The following is an 18,492-nucleotide window of genomic DNA, read 5'->3' as shown; positions in this document are numbered from 1 at the left end:
TGACAGGTGGGAGCTGCCCAGGGCGCTTCCCCGCTCATGGCCCAGAGACCAGATGGGGACACTGGGGCTGGAGTTCGGAGCCTGATGCATCTCAGGAGACCTTGGAATGTGGTATTGCCATGGAAGCGGGGTGCAGGGTGGGGGCACCAGGAAAGTTGGACTGAAGCCCAACCCCCCACGCGGGTGAAACATCAGTATCTCCTCTGTCCCCCAGCGGAAGAGACAGCAAGAGCACTGGACTGGGAGTCCAGAATCAGAGCCTGGGGTCTAATCTTACTTGTGCTCAGACCAGCTCTCTGTCCCACCATGGACTTCTGACATCTCATCCACATACAGGGGATGGGGGGGGGGTGAGTGGTGCTTTTTTCTGGGTCTTCTTCCTCTGACTCGACAGTCTCCTCTGAGTCTCCAGCGGGGAATATGACCAAAAAGCCTCGAATCCCCTGGAGAAAAGCACTCAGGAAGCCAAGGCGTGGTTGTTGATGGAAGTGGGGTGTTGTTTAAATAAATTAAGAGCCCAAGAGGAAAATCCATCAGCATTATTTTCAGTGGCTGAGATGATATGCATAACATTTCCTTCCTTTCATTTGATAATTTTTCCTTCTCAGAGTAGTTTGAAGAAAGAAAGTGTCTGATGCTTGGCTACACAATGAGCTCAAATAAAAATATTCTTTTTAAAAAGCGGTTGCTATGTAATTGAATTTAAATAATGGGCAATTTTTGTTTCTAAGTAGCCGCACGGCTCATAAAGTTCTGCTCAAACCTGTCTGAGAGGTGCATGGGTGTGCAGAGAGAGAAAGACAGCGCCGATAGAATATTTTTGGCAAAACAATAACAATGCTAATAACATATTTAAAGCTGTGTGCCTGAGTTCACGCACGTCTGCTGGGTCAAAATGTACGGGATTAAAATTAACCACTCTTTCGGAAGGAAGAGTTCCAAGGGCAGTCGTGGCGTCCGCGTGGCCTTTGAACGGGGCTGTCTGTGAGTGAGTGAGTGAGTGGGAATTCTGGCTTCTGGGTCCCCTAGAGCTGAGTTCAAATTCTGACTCTCAGCAGCTACATGATGGTTGGCAAGTTTTTTAACCTAACTGAGCCTCTTGTGTTCTCATCTGAAAAAAGGCCGGGACACAGGCCCATTCAAGTGTCTCATCTGGAGCTGGGTGTGGGGCGACCTGCCACGTGGGCCCTCTTCCCTGCCCTTTTCCCTCTGGGAGCACAGTGGAATTTTTCCAGGTACACACCAGACCCATAGATGTGATCCCATTCGATGCCCAGCCCATCCCACTTGGGGGGAGATTTTTAATCCCCATTTTGTGGAAGGGAAGCCCAAGAGGATAAGGTTATGGAATTCCAGAGATGGCCCAGTCGGTGGAGGGGGGTACGAGGAACGGGAGGCTTTGTCTGAAACATCCCACAAGGCTGGCCCTTCCCATCCCAAGGGGAGTGTTGCTGTAAGGTCTGTGGAATGTGAAAGGGCTCCCAGTGGGGCTTGGGGTAGGTGTGCATTCCTTCCTTCTTTCCTTTCTTGTGTGTCCACTAGACTTTTCCTGAAGATTGGAGGCTGAGGGTAGCCAGCCACCCAGGCAGGACTACGCAACTCGGTCTCGCCTAGGTCTTTAACGCCCCGATCGGTAGCCACCACGAGGACTTCTCTGGCCTGGGCTGGGCCCTCCCAAGCTCCTCCCCAGGCTCAGGCCCCCTCTGTCCCTCCTTCTGGGGACACACGGTTTCTCCTAACTCTTGGTCACACCTGGAGGACCCCCTGCCCCTTGTGTGGGTGACTCGAGTGTCGTCACCCCCCCACCAGAGAGCGGAGGAGGAGACAGCCTCTCCCGGGGCCGGCTCACCTCCTTTCCTGCCAGCCCTCTCCAAGGCCCTGACCCTCCTGAGGCTGCCTAATTCCCAGGCACTGACCTAGACCTTGGTCCATGGACCATCCTTAGAAGACATTGCTCTTAGGGCCCTCCTGTGGGGAGGGGCAGGCCATCTTCTTAGCTTACGTCTGTCTTCTTGTCCCTCTTGTCAGTTAGCGGGAAGCTGTGAACAGAAGAAGGGCTCTTCCCCTCCCCTCGCCTGACCCAGAGAATTCAGGACCCCTTATGCATGTGCATATGCGTGCACGCACATGTAACACACATGTGCATACGTGTGTGTGCTTGCTTGCGTTCTGTAGGACCTGTGCCTTATGGCCTCACCAAGGGCTGAACAACTGACTATACCTTTGGGATGAGAAGCAACAGGATTGGGCCAAGGCCTGTCCCAGCCAATTTCGTGGGTAGTGGGAAGAAAGCCACGTGGAGCGGTGGTCAGAGCTGGGGGCCTGGGCAGCAGCCCTCCTGGGTGGATTCTGGCCCTGCCACTTTCTGGTTTCTTCCTTTCCCTTCCATGGAACCTGGCTCCCAGCGGTGAGGCGGGTGGGCGGCTGAAGGAAGGGAGTGGACACACGGTGCTGAGCGGAGTGCAGGAGAGGCTGCCCCGGGCCAGGCCCACCGCCAGCAGCCAGACCTCAGGAGTTTGGGGAGCCGTGAACTAGACCTCTAAGAGAGGTGTGTGCCGGAGCTGGCAAGCGTCCCCGCCCTTCAGCCATTTCTGGAGACCTGCCTGGGGTGGTGGACGTGGATGGTGGACGGGGGTGCAGGGGGGCCTTCCTCTGCCCCCTCCCGCCCCCTGAAGGCCCAAAGCTCCATAAAAGAGAAAGACTGGAGGTGAAGACAAAGCAGTTCCCGAGGGAGGAAGTACTGCTGGACGCAGTTTCAGACACACGTTCCTGAAAATGGCCTCAGAAGGCGGATTTGCGGATGTTAAGGAACTTTTGGTATTTTTGAGCCTCCCCCCACCCCCCAGCCCCCGTTTTTTTTTTGAGTTGTAGCCTGAGGGAAGGGCGAGGAACAAGAAGGAGCCCTGTGGCCTAGTGGAGGGGGGGAACATGAGATTGCTCGGTTTTCGTGTGCAGCGAGAGGCCCTGTGAGTTTCTGTGCAAATGTTAATAAAGACGGATCGCAGTCAGACAGCTGGGGGCCTCCTGGGCGGCTGGAAACACGGCCACGTGGCCGCCCCACCCTGGGGTTGTGTACATTATCGCTTCAGAAAAGGGCAGTTCTCTGCTCTCAGATCACTGCTCTCTGCTGCATTGTGGAAAGTCTCTTTCTTACAGCCCAGGGACCAGCAAGAGAACTCGCCCAGCCTGCTCTTGGCTGGGGCCCTTGTCTGTGTGCTGAGGTCCCTGCCCACAGCCCGCCTGGGCGCTGTCCCCACTGTTTACTGCTTAGCGGGGAAGAAGGGAAACAGATGTGATTGGTTTGAGCTGAAAGAAGTTAGCATCATGTGTCTGCTTTTTCTGGTGGTTCCTCCTTGGTTATGAAAGGCCCACTGCGGTAGAACCTCCGATTAGAAATGGGGAGGTGGTGCAAATTCTAGCGTTGGTGCAGCCTTGCTGTGTGACCTTGGGCAAGGCACCGGCCCTCTCTGGGCTTGTTTGCCCCCTATAAAACCCAGGGGGCAGAACCCAAAACCATCCAAGCAAAAACACTCCACTGCAGAGACAAATTATTTTCACAGCTACCTGAGCAGTGTGGGTGTGGGGGGGATCAGATTCAAATAAACCAAAGAATGAGGCCAGGCTTGGGTTCAGTCCTGTTTTTCTCTAACCATCCTAAGTGTAAGAAGGCTGAGCCACTTAGAGTAGCAAGGGTTTCCTGGGCCAATACTGAATATCAGGAGTGGCGTGTTATGGTCCCTGGAGGACAAATGATTTTCATCCTGAATGCCAGTTCTGGTTGATTGGTAGAACCTGCTCGAATCCAGCAGAAGGTTTGGGCTGGATGCTTGTTGTGATGGGAGAAGGGTGGAGAGCTAGCACGCAGGGGAGATTTGGGGAGCCCTGGGGTGCTGGATAGAGCCCTTAGGAATTGGGGAACCTAGGTGCTTTGCTGTCACGGGGTTGATTGCTGTATGCCTAAGGCAATGGTTCACCATTGAGCTAGATTTCATGTACATGAAGAGGCTGCTCGTGACTTTAATGTAATTTCATCCCGATGGAGGAGCACTCACTGAAGGACAGGCTCATTTCACTCATCAGTATAGGGGAGAAGTAGAATTTCCCCCCCACTATTACATTAATTTGTGACATGCCGGCATGCTCTCAAGGAAGATGGTCTGGCCAGTGGCTAAGAGGAACAAAGCACACAGACCAAAGGTGCAAAACAATGGCCGGTAAGCCACATCTAAGCTGCATGAAATTCACCCAACACTGACATATTGGGAAATGTGACCAAAGGCGAGAGCATACACTGACCTTATGACCCAACCATTCCAACCATACCCTTACGTGTATATGCTACAGGAAGGCCCATATATGAATGCCTTTCCCAAAGGGCGAGTATAAGAATGTTCCTAACTTCACTGTCCAAGACAGGCAATACCAGAAATTATGCAAATGTCTACAGAAAGTGGAATGGCTGTAGTCCCGGGGTGGGATACTACGCAGCAGAGAATAAGCTCTTGCGGCTGACCGTGACTTGGAAGAGTCTCAGAATCCCAGTATGGAATAAAAGTCAGAGATGTGGAAGAGTCTACACAGTGCAGTTCTATTTATATGAAGTTAAAGGTCAGCCAAAGGATGCCGTGGTGTTAGAAGTCACAATAATGATAACCTTTGGGCGGAAGTTGGGGAGTGCTTGGAAGCGGCTTGAGGGGTTCCGGGGGCTGGTCTGTGTGTGCCCTTATTCTGGTTGGTACTTTCATAGGTATGTTCAGTTTGTGAATAGTCATTCACTTCAGATCTCTGTACTTTGTCGTGTAAATGTTCTATTTCAATTTTTAAAATCCTATTAACTCAACAGAAGACATAAAGCGGATTCTAACCTGTTGAAATACTGAGACATGTAGCTTACAACTCCAGATCCCTGCTTTCCTTGATAAATGGGACGCTGTGAGAGCCTAGGCCCCCAAGTAGCAAGAGTGGCCTGAGGCGAGCGCGGTCTTTGTTGGGATTTCTAGTCGGAACCCATGAGAAATTGCTGCCCTCTGGGGCTCTCAACCTCCATCAGCGGAGAAGAGCTTTGTGAGGGATGGGTGAGTGAGAAAGGGCTGAAAGTGTCCTGGTCACGTGGTGCGATTCTGTGTCTAAATTTATCATCTTGGTGACATTTATTGTTATTTATTTATTTATTTATTTATTGTTTATAAATTTATAAATTGTTATTTATTTATTTATAAATTGTTTAACAATTTATAAATTGTTATTTATTGTTATTTAGTCTCTCTGAGTCTCAGTTTACCTACATTGGTAAAGTGGGAAGAGTAATACCGACATCCAAGTACTGTTTGGGGTTAGGACAAGACCATGGTTCGCCAGTGCACCACGGGTCTGGTGGCTCTGGAGGCCTGCAGAGCTGCAACCTCTCCCAGCCCCAAGACCTCACCACCAGCCCCACCTCCACCCCTGCCTCAGGCCTGGTGCTGCTCCCTTCATGCTGCGAGGAGGGGAGATGTGGTAGATTCGAGGTGGGGCCACAGCGTTCCCTTTGCTGATGGTGGGGTGGGAGATGGGAAACCCGTTCTCTGCGGCTCCGGCAGTGCCCTCCTCCCCGGCCCACCCTGGGCGCCGGTGCCCCCCTCACTTGGAAGGACAGGTGCCTTTCTCTGGCCGGGCAGGGCCAGGTACGCAGGCGCGCTGAGGACCACAGTAAATGCGGCGGGTCTGGCGCTGGGCACTCCGGGACAGGCGGACACGTATTTCGCCTCGTGGGGCAGCTGGCATCGGGGACGTGCTGTCGTCAGTCCCTGCTCCTTCCTTCTTTGTCCCCTGGCAGCAGCCAGGGCAGCCCGGCCTGCGGCGTGAGCAGGCCGTGGCCCTCTGGGATGCGGCGTTTCCCGGAGCATCTCCTGGTGGGGTCTCTGCAGCCTCCCAGAGATCCCCGGGGCAGGGAGGTGTGCGGACCTGGCTTCAGGAGCCCTACTTGGAAAGTGGGGGGTTGACCATACCTGGCTCATCCCCGGAGCTCCGCAGTCCTGGCTGTGGTTGTCTGTCTTATTGGGGCTGTCATTCCAGGCCACGAGAAAGCACCCAGTGGGCCGTTGGGGGTTGACTCTGGGGTAAAGGATGTGGTTTGAAACGGCCTCTTTGTCTCAGAGCAATCTGTTTTGATTTATTCAACTGTGGGAATTTGAAAATGGCCCAAATGTTTTCCCTCTTGTTCTCTCTCTCCGGCCGGCTGATTTCCTCGTGCTCGCCCCGCCCCCCATCCTTCTTGCTCACTCATCCCCCCTCACACTTGTTCACACTCATCTTTTCACACCCAGGTAAAGGCCAGGTGGGGCTTCAGATGACGCGGCTGTTTTTCTCTCTGCCTCAGACCCTTCATCAACTGCGTCCACTCCTCACCCAGACTCCCGGAGCTCCGTGCCCCTCCCTCGCACCAGCAGAGCCTGAGGGCAGGAGACCCAGTTCTAGCTCTGCCTCTTTTATCAACCGGTTCCATGGCTGTGTGACATGGGCCAAGTCACTCAACATCTCTGGGCCTTTAATTTCCTGCTTCCCAGCAGAGGCAAGAAAGCTACCAGTTTATGCTTAGATCACTTTCTTCTGCGTTATCTCAGATGCTCTGAGTTAAGGCCCCTTCTGCATGTTAAATTCCCCCGCTGAGCCACTGAGTGGATTCAGTTTTATTTGACAGCCTGTGTGCTGACCTGAAATTACTCTGTAGCCTTTTCCTGGTACTGAAGAGACAATCATTTTATTTTGAGCTGGGAATTAACACAAGGTCAGGAGAAAATAGAAAGTTCAAGAGGATGATTCCCTCTTGACTTAAGGGAGACATAGTGTCGTGGCATCTCACTTGGAGTCATTCCTTTTACTTCTTCCAGATGTCTCTGGCAGAGGTGACTGGGGAAATGGGGGGGGAGGGGCAATGGTCAGTTTGGCACTACTGATGGGGGAGGGGTGGTGGAATCCGGGCAGAGACCCTACGTTTCCTGCGCTCAACTCACCAGAAGGATCCATTTCATTCTGTGGCCCCCTGTCACCTTGCCCCAGCTTCCATGGATAAAGAGAGCTAGAATTCGTTGAGGACACATCACATGGCATACACTGTCCCACGGAATCCTTGCAGCAGGCCCTACAGGTCAAGCACGAATGTCATTCCCATTGTAGGGGTAGTGAAACTGGGGTACGATGAGGCAAGTGTTTCAGGGTGTGTCGGTGGTAGAGCTGGGTCTTCAACCGGGCAGTGGTCTGCACTTGAACTAAGCTTTGATCACCACACCATGCTGTCCTGAGTGGCCTCCTGGTGGCAAGGTGGGATGGGAAGATGAGATTTCAGGACAGAGTCGGAGTTTTAGTCCTGCTCTGCTACAAACTCACTCTTTGTACCTTGGGCAAGTCCCTTACCCTCTCTGGACCTTAGTCGCCCATTCGAAAATGGAAGCAAGGGACCAGTGGGACCCCAAGTCCATGGTCAGCATGGTATTCCGTGGCTTTCTGAGGCAGGATACTTTCAACAGTGATTAAGAGTCAGTGAGCTCTGTTTAAATCCTGCCTCAGGAGCTTGTGGCCTCAGGAAGGTTATCCAACTTCTCTGATGCCCAGATTCTCTGTCTGAACAAGGGAGAGAAGATCAACACTTATTGCTTGAGGTTGCTGGGAGGACGGAGGGCTAGAGCACCTGGGATCATGCCACACCCCCGTTTGTGCCAGCTCTTATTGTGGATTTAGGATCTCTCTTGGCAGACCCTTTGGCTTGGAATGGGGACTTGTTACCTGACATGGAGAGTCCCCCGTTCTGGAACTGGAGGCATTCCAACCCAAGCGATGTTGTCCATGGTTTGCCATGAGCCTTCTGGAATGCCTTGGGGTTTCCTGACCAAGATACCATCTTGTGCATTATAGATACTAAAGTGAGAAGGACCTGGGATGATTTAGTTTGGCAGCACTCAACTTCCTTGTAGCCACAGAACTCAAAGAAAGTTTGACATGGAGCCTCTGAGAAATAATTTCAAAATGGAGCTCCCCTATCGGAGCGGCCGTGGGGGGCTGCTCAGCCCTCCCCATCTCCTCCCTCCACTTTGATAGCTTCTGAGGCACTGGGAAACCCCATTTGACAATCACAGGCCATTAGGTGGTAGATAATGACACTGGGACCCCGAAAGGGGCAGTAACGCAGGCGGGAATCAGAAGCCGGAGCATCTGCTACATTATTTTCATTAGCGGGATCATTTTCTGTCTTTATAAGAGAGCTCACCTGTGTTTCTTTTGTCCATCCGTCTTAATTAATCACCTAGAGACGCATCTTTCAATATTGACACTGACTAAGCAGCTGACATTTCTGAATTATTCTGTCCCCTCCCTTCTTCACAAGCCATACATAGAGGCTGGATGGGTATTTATTGCTAAATCAAGGAAAATGGGGCTTTTTATTTGCAAGCCTTTGAAACAAAGTGTTTACTCAAATAATCCTGCCTGAATTGGCAGGTGTTTAGAAACCTAGGGAAATGTGTTTGGCTCAAATAAAGAAAGAAAGAGTGACCCGCACGAATCCACAGATGCTGTGGTCTGTAGGGGCTCTCAAGGGTCCTGTTTAAATGAAGCATCTCTCCCCGTCCACCCCCTACATTCCCTCTTTTGCAGCACCCCCCCCAACACCCAGTTCGGTCTTCAGAGATCACATGGTCTTCCTCCCTCCAAACCTAATTTCCGCACAGACTTAGCCCATAGTGACCTGCCACGTGGAGAGCTTTAGTGAGAACCAATAGGCAGGGGATCCTGGTGTGGGCTTCACGCCTCCCGAATGTAAAACACCACAGCAGCGGGAGTAAGATGGGTGCTGGCCAAACATCCACGGTATCGGGGCACGATGGGTCCCCCCCTGCCTGTTTGGAAGGCGAGAAGACATGGCCCAGGGAGGAGGCTTGGTGACTTGCCCAAGGTCATGCGGTGACTTTGAGGCAGAGTCTGTGGTCTCTCGGGCTCCTGGAGGTCCTGTTCGACAACCTCTTTGATGAAGCCTGGCTGCCCTTCGCTCTCTGATCTAGGTAATGAATCTGTTCTGTAGGACCTGCGTGGGCAAAGATTGGGGCGGAGGGAACTGTTCATTAGCAGCTGGCTCTTCAAGGGCAGAAACTGGTTTCGCTAGAAGCGATGCTGTCAGAGCAAGTAGAGAGAGATTGGCTTTCTTTTGCCCAGGGCCCGTGGCACCCCCTCCCAGGATGACGGGAGGCCCAAGCCTGGAGAAGACCGGTTCCCAGCCCGCAAGTGTCGGGGAGACACATGTGAATTCAATTCAAGGCTGGCGAGGCCTGCGCCTGGCTTCCCAGCACACTGTGAGCTCCGGGAGTGGGTGGGAACACGGTCTTCTCCAGGCCCAACCCTGGCCGCCCGGCAGATGTGTTTATTTCTTCCTTTTCCACTTGGGAGGCAGAAGTCTGGCAGGGTGGTTAAACAGGAGCAGCCCTGGGGCCAGGCTGCCCGGGGTGTAGATCCAGCTCTGCCGGCCCACACCTGGCAGCTGAGGCTAATAACTTCCTGGGTTGCCATCTCCTTATCTGTAGAATGGGGTACTAATAATCCCTGTTTCCTAGGGTACTGGGGAGGCCTTAGTGAGATAATCTCGCATGAAGTGCTTAGAGCCATGCCCCACAGACGGGCTAGGCAAGCAATTTACATGAGCTATTGATTGGATAATCTCTGATGAGTGTGTGTGTGTGTCTCCATTTAAAAAATGGCGTTCATCACTTTTTTTTTTCTGATTACGAAACTCACTCGCATACCTATGCCAGCTACCAAAAGAGATCCATGGGTAATGTTTTGCTATATTTTTTTCTAGTTTTTACCCCGTGCGGTGTGTGTGTGTGTGTGTGTGTGTGTGTGTGTGTGTGTGTATAATCGGGCATGTGCTGACAAAGAATAATTTTCTAAAAGCTAGAAATCCTCTAAGATCTCACCCAAATCTGCAATGAACATGGCTCAAAGATTGATTTAATTCACGAGCAGGGGAGCCGGCGAGACGACAAAGCCGGGTCTCAGGAGAATTAGACACACGGTGGTTAGCAGTTATGTAAGCATTGGAGCAGTAGGGGCTGGGTCGAATAGAAAACTGTCGAATGCCCTTTGGGACAATAAAATCGTAAACTTTGGGGCTAGTTTCTCTACCAGACCCCCCCAAAATATCTACTCCGAGTTCACAAGTAACTTGACATGAGTTGAAGTTAGATTCTTCTAGAATCCTCTACTGTGGAATATTAAGCTCACTAAACAAGACTCCATGATGATGTTGGAAAGACGGGCCTCTCCTTGCCTGGTTTCCCACTTTTGCATCATCCGTGTTAACAATATCGGTATCTGCACATCTTGCCTTCAGCATCTACTGCAACATCACATCTGCTTTCAAAGGAAGGTTCTGAGGAAGGACAGGAATGCCCCCAAAGGGTGTGACCTGCTCAGACATAGCTGGTGGAGGCCCCCTCCACCTCGGGGTCCCAGGACAGCTGCTCTTGCCCACCCCCCCATCACATTTTCTTGGATTCATCTCCATCTCTCTCTCTCCCCATTTAGACTGAATTTCTTGAGGTCAGGGATTTGCTGAGTTTACTGTCTTTCGGCTCCTTCCTCTCTAAGCACCTGCTGTGTGGGGCATGGTGATTCTTTGGGGGAAGCTTTGCTGAATGAGTGAATGTCGATGGTAAGAGGCCTGGCCTGTGTCACTGATGGGGGACAGATGTGCCTTTCAGAACAAGCAGGGCCCCTCTCCTGGGCTCGGCTGGGTCCTTCTGGAAGAACCCAGTGCCCAAGCAGTGTCACAGCATTTCCTCCACCCTTATCCCGATTCTGTCTTAGAAGGCCTTCCACAGGCAGCCCAGAAAGCCATACTGGCTCTTCTCCATAGGACTCCCATGACTGAGTTCCTAGCTTGCTTTCCTAATCAAGGTCTTCAAGGGGTAAGAAGTTCTTGGCCACCTCAAGCTGGGGAGGGAGAGGCGTGCCTGGGATTAATCTCCACACTATGAATTTTAAACTGCTCTTCCACGTGTTGGGAAAAGCCATCAAAATGCTAATGGCTCCGCGGTCTTACCTCCCGCAGACCCTTCTCGGCATTAGAATATATTTACATGGACTTGAGCGGTGGGGGGGGGGGAGAATTGCAGAGACGTGGGGTGCCCTTTTCCCTCCGATCCCACCGCAAGCAAACCTGGAGGGCTATAAAGTCTGAATGACAAGCTCCCCTGAGCCCCAGGTTTCGGAGGGAAGCTGCTGTGGGTTGTGGGGGGCCCCTTCCCTCGGCTCCCATTACGAGCTCTCAGCTGCTGGCTTCCTTGCTAGCAGCACGGTGGCCAATTTGGAAACATCTCTATGTCCTGTGGCTTTTGAAAACTGCTCCTCTCCGAAGCGGAACATCCCCGGACAGGTGCTCCCGGATGCATAAGACCGCATAGTATATCCACATTGAGTTCAAGGTCTGGAACACGTGGAGACACAAAGGCCCCTTCAGCCCTAAGACAGTCTGCCGTTCTTGAGCCCTGGGCTAGAAGCACTGGGCTGTTGTTGAAATCTTTGAAAGCCCAGCTATCTTTGCTCAAGTAGACAATGGCTTGAGGACCTCTCACATGTACCCTCTAGAGGACAGTTGTGATGGGGAGAGCCCAGGGCAGGCTGGATTCAGCAAAGGGGCTCCGGGGCCTTTGCGTGCAGACCAGATCGTGGACGCTCATCCTCCCTTGGCTCAGTTCTGCTCTGTGACTGTGGAGAAGGGGTTGGACCTCTCTGAGCATCAGCTCCTTCCTTTGCTAAGGAAGAGGAGGACACTGGCCACTTGGTGGACAAATTAGAGAGTTCACATCTTTCCTTTTTTCTTCATGCAGGTGACACAGTGGAGCCGGGTGGGGTGGGGGGATGGCGGGCCGGGCTCCCCGCTCAGAGAGAGAGAGAGAGGTCTCTTAAACCATCAGGTTCCTCCGGGTCCCCATGGTGCCAAACACCCAGGTCTGGGATGCTGGGCACTCGCCTGGCAGGGGTGCTGGGGACCCGTCCTGAGAATGAGTGGGCCTTTCTGGGCAGACACGGTTGCGAGAATGACGTATGCTTTTCTGTTTTCCTTTTCCCACGAGCATTGCGCCCATGTATACTTACGTAAAGCTGTGGGGCCTCAGACTCCCTTTCCTCCTCTGAGAAATGCCCTCTTCCCTGGCTCTATCACTATCCCCATGCTTCCCAGAGCTAATGGGCTCAGACTGACTCAGAGTCCTTTCCAGCTGGGTGGACCCTCCAGAGCCCTTGCTAGCTGTACCGGCGCCTTCTGCGCTGTGCCCAGTTCCGTGCAGGGAGTGGCCCTCTACTCCCCAAGCGGAAAACAACTACAACAAAATCCCAGTCTTTCTGAGGATGTCAGGGCTCCCACGTCAGCCCCACTGTGACCCTGGGTCACACTTAGCAGGCCCGTTCTGGGACTCATTATGGAAACTAAGCTGGATGGGGCCGAATGACAAGGGCAGGGCAGGCAGGCAGCGCAGAGAAGCTCTCCCTCCCGCAGCAGAGTCATGGGCAGGTGGAGAGGAGGTAGAGACCTAGAGACCAAGGCGATGGGAAAGGGCTTTGGGCAGCGGTACTGGATGGGGGTGGGGTGATGACTGTTGTTGAGTCACATAAACCCAGCAGGAGCTCATCCCCCAACCTGTCTTGGCTCCTCTTCCTCTGGACCACCCCCACATCACCCCCCTGCATTGTCAATTTCCAATACAGCTAAACAAAGCCCTGGCTTTGCTTTTGGGCCAGAAAGTACAGCACTTTTATCTGTCAACAAGCGATGCATCTGGCTGGCAGTGGCCCAGGCTGGCATCGCTGTGGGGAGAAGGGCCAAGGCTGCGCTGGCCTCCAGGCTCCCGCTGACGATGCTGTCCCCTTTTGGGGCACGTGACCAAGAGTCTTTGTGGTCACGGGGCTCGAAAGAACGCCTGTTCCCCCAGGAGCGAGGTTAAGTGAGGGGAGCATACAGCACAGGAGAGAAGCACTAAGGGCAGGAGCTAACGAGAAAAAGACTCCTCATGGGGCTGATCACCTTCCTCCCTCCCTCCCTTCTGTCCTTGCTCCCTCTTCCAGAAAGACCTCCCTTTCACTTCCCCTAGAATCCTACTGACTTGGAGTTCTAGGACATCGGCTCTGAATCAGTGGTCTTCAGCATCACGTGGGAACATGATATATAAAATAGGAGCAAGTCAGGCTGCCGTGAGCCAAGTGTCAGGGTGTGTGTGAAGTGTGGACTCCACCTCTTGGTGTGGGCCCCCAAGGGAGAGAGGGACAGGTCTGGAGCGTAGAACTTGGAACTGCTGATCATGGCCACTACCCCTTCTACAGAAAGTGGCAGTAGCTTCTGTTTATGTAATTCCCGCGTCCTCTATTGGTCGAGCACCTGGTAGGGTCGGTCCCCGTGGGAATCCCTTTTGGCCCATTAGTGCCTCTGACCCCCAGCTCAGGCCAGTGGGGTGGGGCTCTGATTGCCCACACACTGCTTGCGAATCACCTGAGGTTTACAGGGGTAAGGAACTTCGCCAAGGTCACACAGGGGGCGGCGAGTGGCATAGCTGAGTTGGAAACCCAGGCCTTGTGGACCATGAGTCCTGGTCTGCGGCCCACTGTTCGGTGCTGAGGGCTCCCTACCCACTGCCTGGCCTGACCCACGCTGCAGACAGACAGCAGACTCTAGAGGCAGATCTGTTCTCCCAGAAGCTCTCTCTCAGGTAACCATCCAAAGGATGCCCTGCTGTCCACGTGGCCTGGCCCTTCTGCCATTTTGGGGTCTCCCAAATGGCATCTTTGCAAGGGAGCTTGAAAACCCCATCATCAGCCATCCATCTGCTCTGGACCAAGCAGTTGACCTATTGCAGACCTGTCCCACGGCTGGCCAACCCCCTGCCCCACAGCCTGGGGCCGGACTCAGACACAGGGACACTTCAATCTTCACCACCTGGTCTTCACCACCTGGATCAAGACCAAGGCAAGATGTAACTCTGACCCTTCCTTCCTGAGGCCTCATCTTGTGGGTCCACAGCTCGGGCAGTGAGGAGAGATGGGGCAGAGCTGGGGGTTGATGATGTTCATTGTGTGGTCTCTGCATACACCCATAAACTCTAGAGGGAGAAAGCAAGGCATCACCCGTAACTGCAAGAGGCTCAGCCCCCCGGGGTCCAGAGAAAATTATACAAGTGGTTGAGTCATTTATTCCCTCTCTCCTCCCATTAACCTAGTTCTGTCTTGCTATTGTTAATTTCACCCATCCTTTTGTAGATCCGTTCCCCTTCAACCCGGCTGTTTATCCATCCCTGCTTTCATCTGCCCTGCTATCATCCATCCCTCCATGCATGTGCCCATCTACCCATCCATCCATCCATCCCTCCATGCATGTGTCTGTCCGTCCATCCATCCATCCATCCATCCCTCCATGCATGTGTCCATCCATCCATCCCTCCATGCGTGTGTCTGTCCATCCATTCCTCCATGCACATGTCCATCCACCCATCCATTCCTTCATGCACGTGTCCATCCACCCATCCATTCAACCATTTATCCTTCCATCCCTACTGTTTTTCATCCATCCCTGCAACCAACTATGACCCATTTCCTCCCTCCCACCATTTAGGCTCTTTTATAGACCCATTCCCTCCTCCTTCATCCATCCATCCATCCATCCATCTCTCCTAGCACCCATCCCTCCATCCAGCTTTATTTGCTGAGTCAGGAGCTGAGACCACAGAGGAAGTAAGAGACCTTCTCTATCCTCGAGGAGCTCAGAGTCTGGTAGAGGAGAAAAACCATACAAAACAAAACACATATGACACTGTGATGACTTGACCACTGAGACACACAAATTGTTAGTGGAGCCCAGGAAACAGTGACTAATCATGCCTGCGCAATTCTGGGGAGGTTTCTCAGAGGAAATATTGAAGGAAGATTTTGAAGGATGAGTAGGAGTTTGCCGGGGGTTTTGGAGAGTGGGAAAAGGGGTAGAGTTCAAGGTTAGGAAAGGAAGAAGGGACTGCTGGGCGGAGTGAGCAGCAGTGAGGTTGGGCCAAGCATGTTGCAGGGGGTGTGGGGGCATGTTGGTCCCAGTGAGTTCAGTGTGACTGTGGGGTCTGCACATATTGTGAGGACCCGAAGGCCCCCTGGAAAAGACAAGTGGGGCTCAGATGATCAGAGGCCCCTGTGTAGGCAAAGGGAAGTCAGGGGACCCACTGACGCAAGAGAGAGACACATCTCTGGGCTCCGTCTGACAGCAAACCAGGGGGCAGTTTGGAGGGAACAAGGCCACAGCCTTGCGGACCAGCCAGGAGCCCGTTTGCAACAAGCTGATGGGCAACACTAAGGCTCCGTCCAGGCAGGGACGGGCAGGGGCCATGGAGGAGGAGGGTCACGGGTGACTTGGGACACATGAGATGGTGGAGAAACAATGGCTGGGAGACCAGAGAGGAGTCTGTGATCTGGGTACCGTGTTTGGGAAGATTCGGGAGACTGTGTCCTCATGGCACGCGCACCCCTGGGTACGTGTGATCCATTTCGGTTTAAAACTAGAGTGGGAAACATCAGCGTCTTGGCTGCGTCTCATCCAGGACACTGAAGTTCCTTCTCAGGACTTTTCTCACAACCTGAGGGCTGGTTTCCCACACACAGAGCAGCGTGGCTTCGTTTCCGAAGGAAGAAGATCAACGCTTTGAGCTAGACCTCAGACAACAGGAGAACTTGGCTCCCAGTCATCATGCTCCTTGCCCTCGATTGAGCGCTTCCTCTGCTTCATGGATTTTAAGGCACCCTTTCTTTGATTTTTTTCCTATTTTAAGGTCTCCAGAACCAGGATGTGTCCTACATGAAGTGTTGCATCATAATTCACTAAGCAAGGCCCTTGAATAATGGTGCTGTTATCAGCCCGGGAGTCTTAATTCACGAAACAGGGCAGTGTGTGCCGGGCTCTCTGGGGTCCTGTCTGTCTGTTCATCTTTCATGTGATCCACACAACATCATATGAGCTATCTGCTGTTGTTTGCGGTTTCCCAGATGAGGACTGGAGGCCTGAAGCAGGGAGGTCACATGCTCACAGTGACAGAGCCGGTGGTCAGAGGCTCTCAAGGCATCTTTGTTCAAGGCAGGAGCAAGCCTCGGGCTGAGAAGGTGATGGCTTTTCCTCCCTGCAGCCGGAGACAACCGGGTCAGTGGTGAGCCCCGTCTCCCAGCCCACCGTCTTCCAAAGCAGCCTCTTGTCACCCAGCCCTTTCCCCCTCTTGGCCCTAAACCCTGGGATTCTGTTCCCGCTCCCAGGAGGGCTCCCGCTCTGACATCTGTGGTGACCCCCCCACTCCCTGGAGAAGAAAGGGCCAGAATGAGATCTTGGGAGAAGTGGGGGGCGGGGTGGGGGGGGGAGGAAATTCTGAGCCCAGCTGGTTTCCCTCACATAATGCAGATTTGCTTAAATGGGAATTAGGATTAGTGCTGGATTTTGCCTTTCCTGGCACACCAGTAATAAACTAATCTCCTCTCAGGCTGCAGCAAGGCAGAATTCCATCGAAGACGGGAGACGGCTTCAGGCTCAGGAGTGCAAAGCCTGGAAAGTAATTTTATTATTAACAGGCTCTGCCCACACCGCCTGACACGCCGCCCGCAGCTCCCTCCCGACGTGGCTGCAGCCTCTAATTTCGTTAATGTGTGACATTCACCCAGGCTGCGTGGCTGATGGGCACGCTTGACATTAATACGTGTTCCTCATGGTCCCCAGAGCTCATAAAAGCTCATTATCAGTTCTGAGCCCATAAATGTAGTTCCCGGCTCAGGTGGGCCCGACTTCTTCAGACATGTCCCCAGGCAGTGGAGTGGTGGCCGTCTTGCGGGAGCCAAGAGATAAACGTCTCCCTTTGTCCAGGGGACTTGGCCTTCCAGGCTACTAGAAGGTGACCAGAGAGACAACTTGGCAGGCAGAAGAGCCCAGGGTGTAAATTTACATCCAAGAAAAGGTGACTCCTTCTGTCCTGCTCTCTGGGGGGAATTGATCCACTGTTTGGGGAAAGTGGTTCGTCGGATGCTATTCAAACGTGGACGCACTTCCAGGCGTCCAGGCTGTGGACTTGCTCGAATGTTCCCACATGGTGATGTAAGTGGGAAGGGGATGGTAGCAACAAGGTTGTAGCAGGTGGGGATGGAAATATCCCATGTATGTAAGGTGGGAGAGCTGAATAAATGATGGTCCACACCTAGAGGGAGGGCAGAAGACTCTGGGTCTCCGTATTCTCGAATCTATGGGTAGACCTCATGGCAACTGCTAGCTGGGGATGCAGAATGTGTGTGGTAAGATCCCACTCATGGAAAGTGTGTGTGAATCCCACCATCTCCATGGGGGCCCATGCAGGCACGTTCTCTCTCTCTCTCTCTATCATACACACACACACACACACACACGCATGCGCATAAATGGTTGCATAGAAGAAAGCCTAGAGGGTCATGTTACAGAGATTTTGCAAAGGTCCTGTGAACTACGATGGATTGATAGGAAGAATGCTCACTTTTGTAGTTACAATCAAAGCTATGTACATGTATGTCTGTATCCCCAGCCATAGGTCTGTGCCTTTGTCTAGGGATGGATATGGGTATGTGTATGTGTATAGATCATGAATTCCTTTGATTGTAGCCTTGGTCTGCTCTGTGATATGTGACGTTCCCGGGTCGACTCTGCCTGGGTGAACTTTGGAGGCAAAGAAAGCCAACTGGGGTCACGTCCTCTGGCCAAGCCCTGTTCCCCGTCAGGGAGTCCCGAGAAGCTGCTCTCTGCGCGGCGTGCACGAGCTAGGATCCGTGGAGCAGATCTGGAGCTCATTGCTCTTGTGCCCGAGTCTCCCCCCCCGCCCATCCCCACACCATGGACATGGTACTGATGCCAGGTTTGACCTCCTGCAGACTACCTTCTAGTCCCGGCTCTGCCACGTTTAGGCATGACGACCTTGGGCAAGTTATTTAACTCCTCAGGGCTGGTGACCCTCATCCCCAAAGTGGGGACACTGTCTCATGGGATCATCGACATCAGCGTCTGAGACAAAGTGAAACTTGACCACGGCTTCTATGGCGCAGCCGGTCCTGGAGGGCGGGAATCTGGGAGATTTGGGGTCAGGGGACTTGGCTATCCCATCTGTGCTGTCAGCTCTGCTCTTTTGTTCCTCAGCTGTGCATGGGAACAAGCCGGTCCCCCAGGGCTGGCCTCGGCCTGGCTGGCAGGTATGCGGCCTGGACGTGGCGAATTTGATCCTTCTTCTGTGACCTGAGGGCTCTCTGTCAAAGTGACAGAGAGGAAGTGGGGGAGAGGCTGGGCTTCTGGCCCCCGCACTCGGGGGCTAAGTTGTTTTTTCACTACCGAAGACCTCTCTTCTTTTCTATCTCTTCATGGATACCAGATCTGGGAAATGTTGGTCTGCCCCAAAGCCTGCATTCATTAAGCCATGATTAATTCTCCTTTGCATTTTCACCATTACT

The 18,492-nt window shown here is 53.0% G+C and overlaps 1 protein-coding gene across 2 annotated transcripts in view; it reads left to right on the top strand.

Annotated features, from left to right (window-relative positions):
* Nucleotides 1-18,492, top strand: part of TSPAN18 (tetraspanin 18) — a 174,690-nt gene that overhangs the window by 11,486 nt on the left and 144,712 nt on the right. The window lies entirely within an intron of this gene.

This window comes from Martes martes (genome assembly GCF_963455335.1).
Source record: "Martes martes genome assembly, chromosome: 10".
NCBI lineage: Eukaryota > Metazoa > Chordata > Mammalia > Carnivora > Mustelidae > Martes > Martes martes.
Note: the sequence above shows the minus strand (reverse complement) of the source record. Positions and strands in the feature narration are given on the sequence as shown.